This window comes from Lepus europaeus, chromosome 6 (genome assembly GCF_033115175.1).
Source record: "Lepus europaeus isolate LE1 chromosome 6, mLepTim1.pri, whole genome shotgun sequence".
NCBI lineage: Eukaryota > Metazoa > Chordata > Mammalia > Lagomorpha > Leporidae > Lepus > Lepus europaeus.
Window position 1 is genome coordinate 101,438,876 of NC_084832.1, and position 19,508 is coordinate 101,458,383.

General features: G+C 43.5%; 1 protein-coding gene and 1 pseudogene across 4 annotated transcripts in view; one reads left to right on the forward strand and one right to left on the reverse strand.

Annotated features, from left to right (window-relative positions):
* Positions 1-19,508, forward strand: part of CRACR2A (calcium release activated channel regulator 2A) — a 202,812-nt gene that overhangs the window by 24,828 nt on the left and 158,476 nt on the right. The window lies entirely within an intron of this gene.
* On the reverse strand, positions 18,878-19,300 carry LOC133762161 (small ribosomal subunit protein uS10-like; annotated as a pseudogene).

Below are 19,508 nucleotides of genomic sequence, written 5' to 3' on the forward strand. Positions count from 1 at the left end.
TAATACCATATGGGTGCTGGTTTTTGAGTCCTGGCTGCTCCACTTCTGATCCATCTCCCTGCTAATAGTCTGGAAAAGCAGCAGAAGATGGCCCAAGCATTTGGACCTGTGCACGCATGTGAAAAGACCAGGAAGAAGCTCCTGGCTCCTGGCTCCTGGCTTCAGCCTGGCCTAGACCCAGCCATTGTGGCCATTTAGGGAGTAAACCAGTGGATGGAAGATCTCTCTGTCCCTCTTTCTCTGTAATTCTGCTTTTCAAATAAATTTCAAGCTTCTGAAAATAAGTGTTAGAAAACTCAAAAGAACCAGAAAAGAAAAAAGAAAAAAAAAAAGATGCATCAACTTAACAAAGAAACAGTGACAGCAAACGTGCCAGAAATTACTCAAGCCAGAAGACAATATAACAACTTCTATACAGCACTGAAAGGCTTTTTCCAAAGGTCAATCTTGATTTATAAAGCCACAGGGAGAAAAATATTTTTAAAATGAAGGCAATTAGGCAAGAAAAAAGAATACAAGCTATCCTAACCAGAAAAGAACTAAAGCTATTTCTATTTGTAGATGATATGATCTTATATATATAAAGCCTAAAGACTCCACTGAGGAAAAAAAAGAGTAAAAACCTGTTAGAACTAATAAATTCAATAAAGTTGCAGGATGCAAAATCATACAAAATATAAATTACATTTCTAAACACTAAAAACATATTCTCAGGAAAAGAAATTAAAAGCCCATTCCCACTTAGAATATCATTAGAAAAGTAAAGTACTTAAGCATAAAGTTAACTAAGGAAATGTAAAACTTGTAAGTTGGAAACTACAAAATGTTGATGAAAGAAATTGAAAGAGGCACAAATGGGAAAATGCCCCATCCCGATGGATCGGAATATTTCATATTGTAAAAATGTCTAAACTACCCAAAGTAACTTACAGAGTCAATGCAAACCTTGTCAAAATCCCAATGGCATTTTTTACAGATACAGAAAAAGCAATCATACAATTCATATAAGAGCCACAAAGGACCCTGACTAGCCAAAACAGTCTTATGAAAGAAAAACAGCTGGCGGCATCACGTTTCTTGATCTCAAAATATGTACAAATCTGCAGTAATTAAAACAGTATGAAACTGGCATCAAGCAGACATAGATCAATGTAACAGAAGGGAGAGCCCAGAAATAAACCCAAGCATATACAGTCAAGTGATCTTTGTGAAGGGTGCCAACAGTACACAATGGAGAAAGGGTACTATCAACAAATGATGTTGGGAAAGTTAGGTATCCTCATGCAAAATAACAAAATCCAATCCCTATCTAACCGCCCCCCCAACAGAAATAAAATGGATGAAACACTTACACGTAAGACCTAGAACTGTAAAACTCTTAGAAGAAAATGTAGGACAAATCTTATTGGCATTTGGTCTTGGCAATGATTTCTTGACTATAGCACCAAAAGCACAGGCGGAAAAAAAAAAAAAAAAAAGGCAACTATAGACAGATGGAGCCACATCAAACTACAAAGCTGCCTGATGAAGGAAGCAGTTAACAAAGTGAGAAGGCAGCCTATGGAATGGGCAAAAATATTTGTAAACCATATATCTGATGAGCGGTTATATCCAAAGTACAGGAGGAACTCCTTTAACTCAAGCAACAAAAAGAATTTACTCAAAAATTGGGCAGAGGAGCCAGCACTGTGGCGCAGCAGGTTAAAGTACCAGCCTGCAGTGCCGATATCCCATATGGGCACTGGTTCAAGTCTTGGCTTCTCCACTATAGATCCAGCTCCCTGCTAATGTGCCTGGGAAAGCAGCAGAGGATGGCCCAAGTCTTTGGGCCTTTGTACCCATATGGGATACCTGAAAGAAGCTCCTAGCTCCTGGCTCCTGGCTTTGGATAGGCTCAGCTCTGGCCATTGTGTCCATTTAGGAAGTGAACCAGTGGATGGAAGACCTCTCTCTCTGGCTCTATCTCTCTCTATAACTCTTTCAAATAAATTAAAAAAAAATTTTTTTTTCCAAAAAAAACCAGGCAGATGTGGGCATTTGACCTAACTGTTGAGCCACTCTAACACTGCACTGAGTGCCGGGTTTGAGCTCAGGTTTTGCTTCTGGCTTCCTGCTAATGTGGATCTTAAGAAGCAGTGATAATGGCTCAAGTAGTCTCCCACATGCGTTGAATTCCCAGCTGCCAGCTTCAGCATGGCCCCGCTTTGGTCATTGCTGGCGTCTGGGGAGTCAACTACTGGATGGAAGCTCTCTTTCACTCTGTTTTCCTCTTTCCAATAAGTAAATTTTAAATGGACAAAGGAACTGAATAGACATTTCTCCAAATGGTCAATAAGCATATGCAATGATACTTAACCTCACTGTTTATCAGGGAATTACAAATCAAAACTATAATCAGGCATAACAAATATACCTGTTATAAAATACAACAAAAACAGAAGATAAAAAGTGTTGGAGAGGATGTGAAGATTCTTGTACACTGCTGGTTGGAATGTAAGAGTTCAACCTTTGTGAAAAGCAATGTGGCGGCTTCTCAAAAATAGAGCATAGCCCAGCAATCCCATCTTTCTGTACTTAAGAAAAGAGCTGAAATTGGGATATCAAAGAGATGGTAGCAGTTATGGTCACCGCAACATCATTCACTGTGGCCAAGATATGGAAACACCCTAAATGTCCATTGACAGATGAGTGGGTAAAGAAACTATGGTATGTAACATACAGTGGAATATTAGTCAGCCTTAAGGGAGGAGATCCTACTTTTGTGACAACTTGGATGAACTTTGGGGAAATTTTACTAAATGAAGTGAGGCACAGGAAAGACAAATATGGACAACACCACACTTGAGATGTATGAAAGAGGTCAACAGTTGCCAAGGATTGGGGAAGAAAAGGGGATGGATGGTATAAAGTTATGCAGGATGATAAAGTTCTAGAGACTTGTACAGTGTTCAGGTTAACAGCACTGTGTGGTACACTTAAGAATTTGTTTAGAATAGATCTTAAATAATTTTAACCTAAGTTTTAAAAATCAAATCAAGGTAAAGCCTCTTTTCAGATGGTTAAAAGCCAAAAGAACCCATCACCAGCACACTTGTATGAGAAGAAATCTCAAATGAAGACCTCATGCTAAAGGAAATGGTAACAAATGTTAATCTAGATCTATAAAAAGAAGTGAAGAATGCTGAAGATTGAAAATATGGAAATAAATATAAAAGACATTGTTTCTCATATTTATAATTTCTTATAAAGACTGTTGACTGTTTAAAGCAAAAATAAAAAACAATTGTATCATGAAGTATGTAAAATAGGGAGCAGCAAAATGTATGACTACACTAACAGGAAAGAAGAGGTAAGTGGAAGTACAGTGTGTGTTTCTTATACAATATTATGTGAGCATGGATTGTGAAAGTTAAAGGTAGAGGATATTATAAACTGTGTAGCATGTCCTTTTAAAAAAGAGGCAGATGGGGCAAACATGCTTCATTTAAGCTTCTACTTGGGACATCCACATTTTGTATCAGACTCCTGGGGATCAAGTCCTGCCTCCATCTTGACTGGTTTCCAGCTAATCTGCCTGGGAAGCAGCAGGTGATGGCTCAGGGGTTTGGGTCCCTGGCATCTACATAGGAGACCCAGATGAGTTTCTGGTTCTCGGCTTTGGCCTGGCCCAACCCTGGGCATTTGGGGAGTGCATGAGTGGATGGAAGATCTCTGTGTTTCTTTCTCTCTTACTCTGCTTTTATAATAAATAAACATTTTAAAAAGAGAAGACTGGTTAATAATCCAGTGATAGAAATAAAATGGAATTATAAAAATTGTTCGGGTAGCTTAAAGAAAGCCTGAAAAAGAAGGAAAAGGAAGAAAGAGCAGTTCTAAAAAATAGAAAATGGCAACCAGAAGGTAAATTTGAACTCAGAGAAATTAAATTAAATGTCTGAATTACCCAGTTAAAAACCAAGAGACTGTAAGACTGGTTACAAAAGAAAGGCCCAACTCTGCTGTATTTAGGAAATCCTTTTTATTTGTATAAAACAGTGACAGGTTAAAAACATCAGGATGGAAAAAGATATACCATACAAACACTGAAATAAAAGCAAGCTGGAATGGCTTTCTTCATAAATAGATAATGTGTATATAAGAACCAGGAATAGTATCAAAGATCTAAAAAAGACATTTCACGGCCAGCGCTGTGGTGTAGCGGGTAAAGCCACCGATGGAGTGCCGGCATCCCATATGGTCACTGGTTCAAGTCCCCGCTGCTCCTCTTCCGATCCAGCTCTCTGCTATGGCCTGGGAAAGCAGTGGAAGATGGCACAAGTCCTTGGGTCCCTGTACCCGCATGGGAGACCTGGAAGAAGCTCCTGGCTCCTGGCTTCAGATCGGTGCAGCTCCAGCCATTACGGCCAGTTGGGGAGTGAACCATCGGATGGAAGACATTCTCTCTGTCTCCCTCTGTGTGTGTGTGTGTGTCACTGACTTTCAAAGAAATAAATCTTTTTTTTTTTTTAAAAAGGCATTTTATAGCAATAAAAGGGATGAATTCATCAAGGAGAAAAAATAATTTTAAATGCACATGCATAGGGGCCTTTGCTGTGGTGTAGTGCCGCATCTCATATGGGTGCTGGTTCAAGTCCTGGCTACTCCACTTCCAATCCAGCTCTCTGCTATAGCCTGGGATAGCAGTGGAGGATGGCTCAAGTCCTTGGGCCCCTTCATCCACATGGAAACTCAGATGAAGCTCCTGGCTTCGGATTAGCCCAGCTCTGGCCGTTGCAGCCATCTGGGGAGTGAACCAGCAGATGAAAGACTCACTCTCTCTCTCTCTCTCTCCCTCCCCCCCCCCCGCCTCTGCCTCTCTGTAACTCTGCCTTTTAAATAAATAAATCTTTAAAAAATGCACATGCACATAGTAGTAGAAATTCAGAATACATGAAGCAATATCTGATAGAACTGAAAGGAGAAATAAACACACACACGATTGTAGTTGGAAACTTCAACACTCCTCTCATTTACTGTTGAAACAAGTAGGAATATCCATACGGTGACGGAATATTCAAAGAACATTATCAGCCTTCATGACCTACTTGACATTTGTGGGACATTTCCACCCAGCAGGAGCATGGCACATTTTCTTCAAGCCCACATGGAGCAATTACCAAGATAGATCATATACTGGGCCATGAAATTAGTTGCAATAAACTTAAAACAATTACAGCCATGGAGAGTATGGTCATCGGCCACAACAGAAATAACAGAAGCATATCAGGAAAATCCCTGAATAATTGGAAATTAACACATTTCTAATTAATCCAAGCTCAAAAATAAATCAAAAAGGGAATTAGAAAATCATTTGAGCTGAACAAAAATGAGAATACACAATATTAAAATTTTTGAGATGCAGTTAATATAATGCTTAGAGAAAAACAATGCATTGAATTAGCATATTAGAAAACATTATTAAATTTTAATAATGCTGTTTTTCACCATACCAAGCTATAATAAGAAGAGAGAAATAAACCTGAGTAAGCAGAAGGAAGGCAATGAAGATAAAAGTATAAATCAATGATACAGAAAAGCAATAGACAAACAAATGGAACTGGATTAGTCCACTTGTCATTACGTTAACTAAAATACCAGAGAGGATCTTCTTTTGGAGAGAAAAGGTTTATTTCTTTTTTCTTTTGACAGGCAGAGTGGATAGTGAGAGAGAGAGAGAGAGAGAAAGGTCTTCCTTTTTGCCGTTGGTTCACCCTCCAATGGCCGCTGCGGCCGGCGCATCGCGCTGATCCGAAGCCAGGAGCCAGGTGCTTCTCCTGGTCTCCCATGCGGGTGCAGGGCTCAAGGACTTGGGCCATCCTCCACTGCCTTCCCGGGCCATAGCAGAGAGCTGGCCTGGAAGAGGGGCAACCGGGATAGAATCCGGCTCCCCAACTGGGACTAAAACCCGGCGTGCCGGCGCTGCAAGGCAGAGGATTAGCCTGGTAAGCCACGGCGCCGGCCGAGAAAAGGTTTATTTCAATTTATGGTTGCAGGTTGCAGGACTGGGTGGCCCCATAATCTGGCATCTGATGGAAGCTGCTTCTGGCAGGTCAGAGGCATAATCACGTTTTGAGCCAGGAAGGAACCTGTGCCCAACTGCAGCTCAGATAACCAAACCTCTCATGAACACCAGCCTCTAAGGACATAACCACAGTGACCTAAAGACCTCATCAGCCCCACCTCTCAAACGCTGTGATCAGATCAACTCTCCCCCCTTAGCCCATCATTCATTAACATGAAGACGTGAGAGGTTAAACATCTACATGAGGTTTAGGGAGACAAATCTCTCACAACCCTTAACAGAAGCCAAGAGCAGAGTCACTAAAGAAATCAATAAAGTTCATAAGCTTCTAAGTGGCTTGATATGATAAAAGGAAAGGAGATACAAACTACCAAATATCAAAAATGGAAAAAGGGCTTCTACTACAGATTCTGTAGACATTCAGAGAATAACCAGGGAATAAATGTTTAAGGAAGAAATAATCCTACACAAATGCTTTTACAAAATGTAAGAGAAGGGGCTGGCGCCACAGTTCAATAGGCTAATCCTGCGCCTGCGGCGCTGGCACACAGGGTTCTAGTCCCGGTCGGGGCACTGGATTCTGTCCCAGTCGCTCCTCTTCCTGTCCAGCTCTCTGCTTTGGCTCAGGAAGGCAGTGGAGGATGACCCAAGTGCTTGGGCCCTGCACCCGCATGGGAGACCAGGAGGAAGCACCTGGCTCCTGGCTTTGGATCAGTGCAGTGCGCCGGCCACAGCGGTCATTGGAGGTAAACCAACAGAAAAGGAAAACCTTTCTCTCTGTCCACTCTTCCTGTCAAAAAAAAAAAGAGAGAGAGAGAGAAGGAATGATTTCCAACTTATTCTGTGAATCCAGCATTATCCTGAAACCAAAACTAAATTATGAGCATTTTCTTTCCAATACATTAAGAACTTAAATGAAATGAAAAATTTCTTGAAAAACACAAGCTACCAATCCTATTCAAGAATAAACAGGGGCCGGCGCCATGGCTCACTTGGTTAATCCTCCGCCTGCAGCATCAGCATCCCATATGGGCACCGGATTCTGTCCCGGTTGCTCCTCTTCCAGTCCAGCTCTCTGCCGTGCCCCAGGAAGTCAGTGGAGGATGGCCTAAGTGCTTGGGCCCCTGCACCCTCATGGGAGACCAGGAGGAAGCACCTGGCTTCTGGCTTTGGATTGGCATAGCTCTGGCTGTAGCAGCCATTTGGGGGGGGGGAGGGTGGTGGTGGTGGTGGTGAACCAACAGAAGGAAGACCTTTCTCTCTGTCTCACTATCTAACTCTGTCAAAAAAAAAAAAGAATAAACTGATTGAGGCCAATTTTGTGGCTTAGCAGGTTAAGCTGCCGCCTGTGATGCCTGTATCGTATATGGGTGCCAGTTTGTCTCCTGGCTTCTCCATTTCTGTTCCAGCTCTCTGCTGATGACCTGGGAAAGGCAGAGGAGGATGGCCCAAGTCCTTGGGCCCCTGCCACCCATGTGGGAGACCTGGATGAAGCTCCTGTCTCCTGGCTTAAGTCTGGTCCAATGCTGGCTGTTGCAGCCATCTAGGGAGTGAACCAGCAGATGGAAGACCCCCTCTCTATCTATCCCTGTTGCTCTGTAACTCTGATTTTCAAAATAAATAGATAAATCTAAAAAAAAATAAATTGATAAGTAAAAACTTTATATCTGAAATTTTGAGCCTGTAATTTAAAACTTGCTCACAAATGTTTAAGGAAGAAATAATGCTACACAAATGCTTTTACAAAATATAAGAGAAGGAATGATTTCCAACTCATTCTGTGAATCCAGCATTATCCTGAAAAAAAAAAAAAAACTAAACAAATTTTTTATTGGAGAGCTACCAATGACCTTTATGAACAGAAATGCAAAAATCCTTGACAAAATATTAACAAACCGAATTCATCAATGTATAAAAAGAATATACATAATGATAGGTGTATTCCAGAAATGCAATACTAACCTTTAAAAATCAAGTAATTTGCCACATTAATAGACAAAAAAGACAATATGATCATCTCAATAGAGAAAAAAGATAAGAAAAAATTCAAAATTCTCTGATGGTAAGAGCTCAGCAAACTTGGAATGTGACTTCCTTAAACTAATGGATGGCAGCTGGCATCATACTAATCAGGGGACAACTGCCGCTTTCTCCTTGAGAACGTCTGACCCCAACCCCTTCTCAGTTATACTGGAGGTCCCTAGTAATGCAGCAAGGAAAGACAAAGAAATAAATGGAAGGGGAAGGAAGCAACAAAGTGAAGAAAGAGAAGTAAAACTTATTTCCAGTTGATGTGATCTTATATAAAATCTTAACAGAATCTACAAAGGTAAATAGAATTAAAGATTAAAGACTGCATGATACAGTAACAGTGTACAAAATATCAGTTGTCTTTGTGTATATCAACAATGAATACTTGGAAGTTGGAATTAAAAATATTTAAAATAGTACTAAACAACATGAAATACTTAGAAATAAGTGTATGAGGATATCTGCATTACCATTATACTAAAAACGATATGCTTTTAAATCAGAAGATACAATATTGCTTACTGTCAGTTGTCCTCAAATTGGTCCATAGATTCAACATCATATCAAGCTAATGCTTAAATTCCTATGGAAACTCAAAGGTCTTAGAATAGCTAAGACCATTTTGAAGAAGGAGAAAAAAAAAGCCATAATTATTAAGGAAGTATGATATTGGAAATATAGACAAGAAAACCTAGAAATAGACTCACACATGTAGTGACTGATTTATTTTGTGTGTCAAACCTGGCAATTAAATGGCAGGAATGAGAGTCTTTTTAACAGTGTTGAAACAACTGGAGAACCATATGGGAAATAAGTAAGCTTATGTCACACCATCCATGTAAAATAACTCAATTTATAAATAACTTGTTATAAAAATATAAAAGGTTATATGCCTAAATGTAGAGCTTAAAATGTGAAATTCTAGAAGAAACCTTAGGAGAGAAATTTTTGTGACCTTGGATTAGGCAAATATTTCATAGGACAGAAAAAGTACAAAACAAAAGTACTGATAAACTTTATCAAAATTTGAAACTTTGCTTTTCAAAAGACTGCATCAAGAGAAAAGGCAAGGTGCCCAAGTCTGGCTGGGAGAATTGACAAGAGCCTAGGTGCTCATGACTGTGGGAACCTTGTGTGCTGGAGCTGTGAAAACACTATGGCTGCGTGTGAGGGTGCAGGGTGTGGCTGGGACTTTGGGTAGTCACTATGGGTGGCTCCACATGCTCAGGGTTCCCTGATTCCCTGGTGAGGGTCATTGCTGTGGGATCCATGCTCACACTGAGGACTGGGACTGCATGGATCCTCTGTGGTTCTTGTGGCAATGTGAATAGCGGGTAAAACTGCCACCTGCAGTGTATGCATCCCATATGAGTGCTGGTTCAAGTCCCAGCTGCTCCACTTCCGATCCAGCTCTATGATATGACCTGGGAAAGCAATAGAAGATGGCCCAAGTGCTTGGGTCCCTGCACCCACCTGGGAGACCCAGAAGAAGCTCCTGGCTCCTGGCTTTGGGTCGGCTCAGCTCCGGCTGTTGCGGCCATTTGGGGAGTCAACTATCGGATTGAAGACCTCTCTCTCTCTCTCTCTCTCTCTCTCTCTCTAACTCTGTCTTTCAAATAAATAAAAATAAATCTTAAAAAAAAAAAAAAAGAAAAATGGCAGGGCCAAGTTGTTACTTATCAACAGTCACCTTGAATGTAAATGGCCTCAACTCTCCAGTTAAAAGATACAGACTGGCTGAATGGATTAAAAAACAAAGCCATGTATTTGCTGCCTACAAGAAACACATCTCACCAACAAAGATGCACGTAGACTGAAAGTCAAAGGACACCAAAAAGAGCTGGTGTAGCACTCCTAATATCAGGCAAAATGGCCTTTAACGCAAAAACTGTTAGAAGAGACAAAGAAGGACACTATGCAATGATTAAGGGATCAATTCAGCAGGAAGATGTGACTAATAAATGTATATGCACCTAATTATGGGGCACGTGACTATTTAAGAGAAACGTTAATGGATCTAAAGGGAGACTCCAATACAACAGACTCCAATACAATAGTAATGGTGGACTTTAATGCCCCACTTTCAGCAATGGACAAATCAACCAGACAGAAAATCAGCAAGGAAACAACAGTTAATCAACACTGTAGACCAAATGTACCTAACGGATACCTAAAGAGATTTTTGTTCTACAGTTGCAGAATACACATTCTTCTCACCAGTGCATGGAACTTTCTCTAAGATAGACCACAGGCCAGGCTATAAAGCAAGTCTCAGCAAATAAAAAAAAAAAAAAAAAAGAAGAAGAAACTCATACCATGCGTCTTCTCTGACCACAGTGGGATGAAGCTGGAAATCAACAACTCAGGAATCTCTAGAACATATGCAAACACATGAAGACTGAACAGCATGCTCCTGAATAAACAGTGGGTCATTGGAGAAATCCAAAAACTGTTGAGGAACAATTCTTTTTTCAAACCATTTGTTGAATTCTTTACTTAGAATAGAGTTAATCTTCTGTATATAAAGTTAATTAAAAATAGATCTTAGTAAAAAAAAAATAAGAATAGGAGAAGGAGGAGGAAGAAGGAGGGGAGTGGGGATGGGAGGTGGGTACAGTGGGAAGAATCACTATCTATAACTATGTTCCTGAAGTTATATTTATGAAATGCATGACGTTTGTATACCTTTAAAAAAAGGTTTCTGGGGGGAAATTAAATTAAAATTTTAAAAAGGCAAATTACACTCTAGGTAAAGATATTTTCAGAATATGTATCTGAAAAATGACTTATAGGGGCCAGCGCTATGGCACAGCAGATTAACGCCCTGGCCTGAAGTGCTGGCATCCCATATGGGCACTGGTTCTAGTCCCGGCTGCTCCTCTTCCAATCCAGCTCTCTGCTGTGGCCTGGGAAAAAAGTAGAAGATGGCCCAAATCCTTGGGCTCCTGTACCCACGTGGGAGACCCAGAAGAAGCTCCTGGCTCCTAGCTTCGGATCGGCACAGCTCCAGCAGTTGTGGCCAGTTGGGGAGTGAACCAGTTGATGGATGACCTCTCTGCCTCTCTTCTCTCTGTGTAACTCTCTGACTTTGAAATAAATAAATAAAATCTTTAAAAAAAAAGGAAAAAAAAAAAGAAAAAGGACTTATAGTAAGATCATAAAAAGAACCCTTACAACTCAATACCAGTAAGAAAAATGCCCAAGTTTTTTAAGTGCAAAAGATTTAGACCCTTCACAAGAGAAAATATGTTAGTGATAAATACATGAAAAGATATTATCTAATCATTAAGGAAATTCAAATTTAAGCCACAGTGAGCTACCATTACACATGCCCTGAAATGGATAAAATTAAAAAGACTGACAATGCCAAGTGTTGAAAATGTAGTGGAGCAATGGGAACTTTCGTACATTGCTGTTGGAAGTGCAGAAAATGGTGTCACCATTTTGGAAAACAGTTTAGAATTCCTCATAGTTACTTTATGATCCAGAAATTTCACTCTTACATATATTTTTATTTTTATTAATTTTAAAAGATTTATTTATTTATTTGAAAGAGTTACAGAGAGGCAGAGAGAGAGAGAGAGAGGCAGAGAGAGAGAGAGAGACAGACAGAGAGGTCTTCCATCTGCTGGTTCACTCCCCAGATGGCTGCAATGACTGGAGTTGCTCCACTCTGGAGCCAGGAGCATCTTCCTCATCTCCTATGTGGGTGCAGGGGCCCAAGGACTTGGGCCATCTTCTACTGCTTTCCCAGGCCATAGCAGAGAGCTGAATAGGAAGTGGAGCAGCCAGGACTCCAACTGGCGTTCATATGGGATGCCAGTGCTGCAGACTGGGACTTTAACCCACTCCACAATGCTGGCCCCTCTTACATATTTACACAATAGAAATAATAACATATATATAACACAATGACTTGTACACGATTTTTCTCATCAATTTTATTCATAAGAGCCCCAAAGTGAAAACGTGCCAAATGCCCACTCATTAATGAATGACTAAAAAATTGTGATATATTCATTGACTGGGAATACAACTGATAACATGGATGGATTAAAAAATACTATGCTAAGAAAAGGAAGACACAAAGTATTATATAGTGCATGATTCCATTTATATGGAATGTTAGAAAAGGCAAGATGATCATGGTAAAAAGCAAGTCAGGAGCACCTGGACTTGTGGGTGGAAGAGGGATGGATGGAAAAGGGCCCACGGGAAGCGTTGGGAGAGATGGGAATGTCCTCTTCCCTGTGGTTGCAATTACAGGATGTATGCATATTTGTCAAAACTCACGAAGCTGTACTCTTAAGATTGAGGAGGATAAGTACTGGGATATTCCACTCTACTGATCCACAAAACAATGTGCAAAATCTCACAGACATGGAGAGCCAGAAACACAAGAACACTACACACTTTGCTGTTCTGTTTATTCCGAGTGGTCAAACAGGCAGAAAAAAAATCACGTGACTGAGAAAAATCAGGAGATGTGGTTGTGTGTTACAGGTGCTGGGAGGGTTCAGCAGGGCAGAGGCCTTGGGTAACTTTCCGAGTGTGGGTAATTTTCGGTGTTTTCATTGGAGTGTGAGTCACACTCAACAAGACCTGAACTGTGGGAGTCCATGTAAATTACACCCCAATAAAGTTTTCTCTACCATTCAAGATGATGCTGTCACGTGCATTAGTTCATCTGTTCTTCACAGCATCCTGAGAGGAGGGGTGCTGCCACGGTGCCCCCGTTTCACCTTTCAGAATCCCAGGGTTCAAACCCACTACACGACTTGCCTGCGGTCACACAGCTGGCCCAGAGATTCACCATTTTCACTCCTGTTCCACCCTTCCTCTATTTAATGTGCTAGTTCATGCTTTTAACTGAACCATGGAACACAGTAGAGGGTGGCATTTTATAAATAAGCAAATGAGGCTCTACAGCCAAATCCAATCTGTGTTTTCCAAAACCATGGGCTTCAGATAACAATAGGAACATCAAAAAATCCGCTGCCGTGATTTCCGAGGTGGGCCCAATTCAGTGTTTAAATGGCAGCGCACATCTCATCCTTTGCTCAGCTCTTTGTTAAATTGTAAAAGCAAACCTGTGAAACAATCACAGCAATTCTGCTTGGCACCTCACAGTTCATCAGCAGAGCTGCTGATTGTTCTTAGCCACGTGGGTTCTTTTCAAGTGCACACAGCCATGCGCTGAGCTGGCTGACATCAGTCACCCGTTTCTGCGGGACCGTGCGTGTACCCCGCCGCCTTCCTTTCTCGTGGTTGTTTCTCCCCCAGCACAGGAGCATCGTTGCGTGTCTGCTATGTTGTGACCTGGAAGGAGCTGGGCCCTCCTAGTAAGTTCACAAGGTCTAATTGTGTGAAGTCACCACTGTGTACTTACACCAGCAAGTTCAGAGATCCAGTGATTCGTGGCACTTTCTGATTTTACCAAAAAGTAAAATTTGATAGACTTTTTTTAAAAGATTTATTTATTTATTTGAAAGGCAGAGTTAGAGAGGGAGAGAAAATAAGACACACACACACATACACACAGAGATCTTCTATCTGCTGGTTCACTACCCCAGTGGTTGCAATGGCTGGAGCTGGGCCAGGCCAAGACCAGGAGCCAGGAGCTTCTGGGTCTCCCCCATGGGTGCAGGGGCCCAAGCACTTGGGGCATCTTCTGCTGCTTTCCTAGGCACATTAGCAAGGAGCTGGATTGGAAGTGGAACAGCTGGGACTTGAACTGACACCCATATGGGATGCCAGCACTACAGACAGCGGCTTTACCCTCGACAGCCCCTGGCAGACACTTTTTATATGTGACTTCCCAAAAATGATGGTTTAGTGTGGGTAAGTTCCATCTTCGCCTGGTCAGTGGGTTGTATTTCTGGAAAACCTTCAGAACAGGTTCATTCCTGCATTGTCCTGACTGTAGATGGGGCTCTTCTCATTCCGTCTCAGATTTCACAGTCTCCAAAAATGCCAGGGAACAAGAGAGGCACCGATGTTAGTTGGCACACACTTTTTGTGAAGGTCCTCACACAAAGAACAGCCCTTTCCATTGTCCATTCTTCCTCCTTCTCTCCCTCCCTCCTTTTTGTCTGAGTGTTACTGAGCACCCACGATGTGCAAGGCATTGAGCATGCACAGGCAATAATGATACAAGTCTCCTTCAGCTACATCTAGTAGCAATGATAGGTGTGTGCTTAGAGCATCCTAACACAAGTTTCAAGTGCTCGGCAGAGTAGACAGGGAAACCTGCAAGGTTGGGTGAGGGTTAGATGGTGAAGGGTGTACCATCCTCAGGGGCTACATTGTGGTGCAAGGGTGACAGAGAAGCAGGGAGAAGACCTGTTCAGAGCCTGGTGTTGACGACTAGGCTGAATCACTCTGGCCTGAGTGGCAAGGACAGATCAGAGCTGTGAAGACCACTGGCGCCTCCTTTGCTACCTCTGCCTCATTTTCCTGACCTGTCAATATTGCAGGATCTCAGTGCTCGGTCCCAGGCCTTCTCTGGTCTCCCTTTCTTTGCTTCTCTAGCTATACCCTACTCCACTGCGATAGCCTGTGAGCTCACCTAAGCAAGAGCTAACCAGTGGCGACTCCCAATTTTATCTCTGGTCTGGACCTCTCTCTCCCACAGCTTCCGATGTGTAAAAGCCTCCTGAGCTTTCCCTGGTTGTCTCAAACCTCTTCCTGGCATAGTCAGTGTTGCCACCGTGCAGCCAGTTAGTTACCCGAGACACCCCCTGTTGGATATCCTTTTTTCCCCATCACACCCCCACACCGGTCCTTCAAGTCTGATCTGTCTCTGAAATGCATCGTGAATCCATCTGCTTCTCTCCAACTCCTCCACCTTCACTCTGGCCCGAGAACCATGGTCTCCATTTGCACCACTGCAGTAGCTGCCTGACTGGCTCCCCACTTCCCCGTATACTAATTGTAATAATGTCATTTTTTTTTTAAAAAAAAGATTTATTTATTTGAAAGAGCTACGAAGAGACAGAGGGAGAGGGAGAGCGAGAAAGAGATCTTCCATCTGCTGGTTCACTCCCCAAAAGGCGACAACAGCTGGAGCTGCGCTGATCTGGAGCCAGGAGCCAGGAGCTTCTTCTGGGTCTCCCATACCGGTGCAGGGGCCCAAGGACTTGTGCCATCTTCCACTGCTTTCCCAGGCCATCGCAGAGAGCTGGCTCATAAGTGGAGCATCCGGGTCTTGAACTGGCGCCCATATGTGATGCCGGCACTATAGGCAGAGGCTTTACCTGCTACACCAGAGTGCTGGCCCCCATAATAATGTCTTAAAAACATAAGTTAGATGACATCTTTCCCCTGATTAAAACCCATCAACCATTACCCATGGCACTTATGAAAAGTTCCCCACTCCAATCTGAAGACCAAAAGGCCATGAACTGTTCGGTGTATCCAGCCTCAACCTGGATCACCCTCTCTGGCTCACCACACTCAATGTAGTGTCACTGCTCTTTCAGCACGCCCCACCCAACACTTTGCGCTAGGTCTTCTCCCTTCCTGGTATGTTCTGGGCAAGGCTGGCTTCTACCAGCTCTTTCTCTAGGCCACCCTGGCTGTGTAGGCCCTCTGACTTCCAGGACTCCGTCTCACATCACTGGGCTTATCTTCTTCCAAGAACAATCATCGTGTTTTACTGTGTGGCTCTTCCACTAAAACAGACATTATGAGACCGGGGACTTCTCCTTATTCACCACAGTGTCCCCAGAGCTTGCAAGACACAAAATGTGCATCCTGGACACAAATACGATTCATTTAGGGGGCTGTGGCAGTAGCTTCACAGAGTGATGATGAGAGCTTGAGCTAAATCAGTACATCAGAGCCTGGGAAGCAGGAGGAGATTCCAACGTACAGGTAGGAGGATATCCTTAGGACCTGGGGCCTGGATGAGTAGAGGGGATGATGAAAAGGAGTAAGGGCGTCTCTTGGCTGGCTGCACTGTGCTGCCATTGATGGGATGCAGAATTCAGGGGACTGAGCAGCAACAAGCATGGGATGGAGCCAGGTGGCTGGGGAAGGTTACGGAGAAAAATGGCATGACCTATAAAACCAGCCAGAATTTCAAGACAGTTTTACAGTAGAATAGATTTTTAAATTTTTGAATTTTTAAGGGACTGAGAGAGAGAAAAAAGGGAGACCTCTCACCCCCTGAATCACTCCCTACATGCCTACAGTGGCCTGCAATGGCCAGGAGTGGGCCAGGCTAACACTGGGAGCCAGGAGCCCAATATGTGTCTCCCACATGGGTGGCAGAGACCCAATGACTTGAGCCATCACCTGATGCCTTCCAGGGTCTTCATTAACAGGAAACTAGAATCAGGAGCCATAGTCAGGATTCAAACTCAGGTACTGCAATGTAAGGCACATCCGTCTTAACTTCTAGGCCAAATGCCTGCCCTAGATTGTAGATGTTTTCATCTGAAATTGTATTTTTGCAATTTAGGCACCTGTTGAAATATTATTTCTAAGTCTGGTTCTTTTCTCTTCTTTATTTCCAAATCTTTGTCTCCTGTTTTACCTTTAGAAATGTGTTTGTTCTGATACAGTCAAGGAAAATATCACGGTTCAGGTATGTGATCGAGATTCTGCATTTAAAAATAAGATTTATTCATTTATATATTTGAAAGAGTCACACACACACACAAAATCTTTCATCTTCTCAAATACTCTCCAAATGCCCACAAGAGTCTGAGCCAGGCTGAGGCAGCCAGACCAGGAGCCAGGAACTCCATCCAGGTCTCCTACCTGGGTGGCAGGGACCCAAGTACCTACTGCCTCCCAGGATGCACATCAGTAGGAAGCTGGATTGGAATTGGAGCCAGGACTTGATCCCAAGCACTTGGATATGGGATGCAGGTGTCACAAGTGGCAACTTAACCCACTTCACCACGACACTTGCTCTTAGGTACTGAATTTTTTTAATTTTTATATATATATAAAGATTTTAGCTTCAAAAGATTAAAAGCCTCCTGAACCACTTGGCTGTTTCAGATCCTTAACAGACTTTGACCCCAGGTAGTAAAATTTATTGAGTCAAGAAATGCAGAGTTTTAGAGATAGCGATCATTTAGTTGAGCAGAGGAAAAACATGCTCAAATTAAATTCAAGTAGCTTTCTGAGTAGCTGAACTAGGGGGCGATCCAGTCCACTGAGCGGCCTGAGTTGGAACCTCATCTGATTGCTGTGGGAGACGTGTCCAGCAGCTGCTGGCGGGCTCCGTACTGCTCTCCCCTGGGTCCCGATGGTGCAGCTGCTGTTTCCAGCGGTCCCAGGCAGCACCTCACCTCATTTTCCTTCCAGCTGCGGTGTTTGATTCATGGGAAAATGCCTGCCTTTGGCAAACTGTGTGTTGCTTTCCAATGACACTGTTAACTTCCTCTCACCCTTGTCTGCCCTAGCACGTACGTCTCCATCTCTCATCTTTCTGAGACACAAATCCCAGCCCCCCTCCCTCCTCCCTTCTGCTTCCATCAGAGGACTTCTGACCCAAGTGGGTGTTTTGTATTCATTCCACCAACCTGCCTGAGTGTTCTAGGGGGTGGCACTGGAAGGGAAAGCTGGTATTTTTTTTTTTTTTTTTTTTTTTGCTTATGTGTTCGCCTTCTCAAGCTCTTCTGACAGTCTCCCTGGGACTTTGCTGTTCCTTCACGGGATGTTACTTGAGAGCCTTGTCTATACAGCGGAGTCAGCCGTGATCAGACAGATCCTAAAACAGAGTGGGGCATGCCCACTGTTTGCCTATCACTACCCCAGCAGTGGGGTCCAACCCACCCTGTATTTGAAGCCCCACGCAGAACCAGCCATCCGAAAGGACCGGGCTTTGTGCAACAAGCCCCCCTCCTCTCCTAGGCTTCAGAGGAGGCTGCTGCCTGAGCCAGCTGTGCCCTTGGCGTTCTCCAGTAGGCTAAATCTTCCCCGTCTGAGCCGTATGTAGCTCCGGCCAGAGAGGGCACCAAAAGACAGAGCTTATTTTCTGTTCTTAGCTTCCTGGAGACCACCAGCCTTCATATTTATAAACTTAACTTTTTTATTCTCAATGCATGTTATATGTTTTAGCAAAATAATGGGATTTTTACCCCTAGTATACCTTGTCTTCCTTCTTCTTTTTTTTTATTTGAATGAGTTACAGCGAAAGACGAGAGACAGAGAGAGATCTTCCATCTACTGATTTGCTTCCCTGGGCTGGGCCAGGCCAAAGTCAGGAGCCAGGAGCTCCATCTGGGTCTCCCATGTGGGTGCAGGGGCCCAACCACTCAGCCAGATGCATTAGCAGGGAACTAGATCAGAAATGGAGCAGCTGGGACTCTAACCAGCGCCCTTATGGGATGCTGGCACAGCAGATGGCGGCTTAACCTGCTATGCCACAGTGCTGGCCTCGTTTTTCCTCTTTTCTTTTCTTTTCAAATTTATTTGACAGATAAAGTTAGACAGTGAGAGAGAGAGAGACAGAGAGAAAGGTCTTCCGTCCGTTGGTTCACCCCCCAAATGGCCGCTACAGTTGGCGTGCTGCGCCAATCCGAAGCCAGGAGCCAGGTGCTTCCTCCTGGTCTCCCATGCGGGTGCAGGGGCCCAAGCACCTGGACCATCCTCCACCGCCTTTCCGGGCCACAGCAGAGAACTGGACTGGAAGAGGAGCAACCCAGTGCCCACATAGGATGTCGGTGCCACAGGCGCAGGATTAACCAAGGGAGCCACGGCACCGGCCCCTTTTCTTTTCTTTTTTTTAACAGCTGGTAGCCAGTTCACCCAAAACAGTTGATTGGCTCAGGCATCTGCAATGGTGACTTCATCTTCTACTCCCAGCTCAATGCTGATGGAAATAAAAACATGTTTAACAGTCTCAGGAGGACTGTGCAAGTCAAAGAGCCACTTGTGGGTTCTCATCTGGAACCGATCCCACGTCTTAGAACCTTCACCACAACGGGTTTTTCTTGTAGTGAATCGCAGTGTCTTGGTAGGCATCTGAACTGGTACTTTCACTTTTAGATCCAAGTCAGCACACACCTTCTCCATGGACTTGACGTTGCGGCTGGTCAGGGTGCCCCTAGCTCGGTGAATGCCAGCTCTGGTTCCACGGGCGTCTTTAGCGCTAGGTCTGGAGCGTGTTTTTGCCTGATCCTGCTCCTGACTCACTGCTGTTCACTCTCATCTTTCCTATTTCTAACAAACCTCTTCCACCAGGCGCATGCCATTCCTTCAACCTTTATTCCCCACATTCCTGCGACTGTGCAAATCAGAATTATATCCTTCCTTGGAGTAGGTGTTTGGCCTGGAGGTTAAGGTGCCCGTATCCTACATCAGAGTGCCTGGCTTTGTGCTTGGCTCTCACTCCTGATTCCAGCTTCCCGCCAGTACAGACCTGGCTCAAGTTGTTGGGTTCTTACCACCCACATGG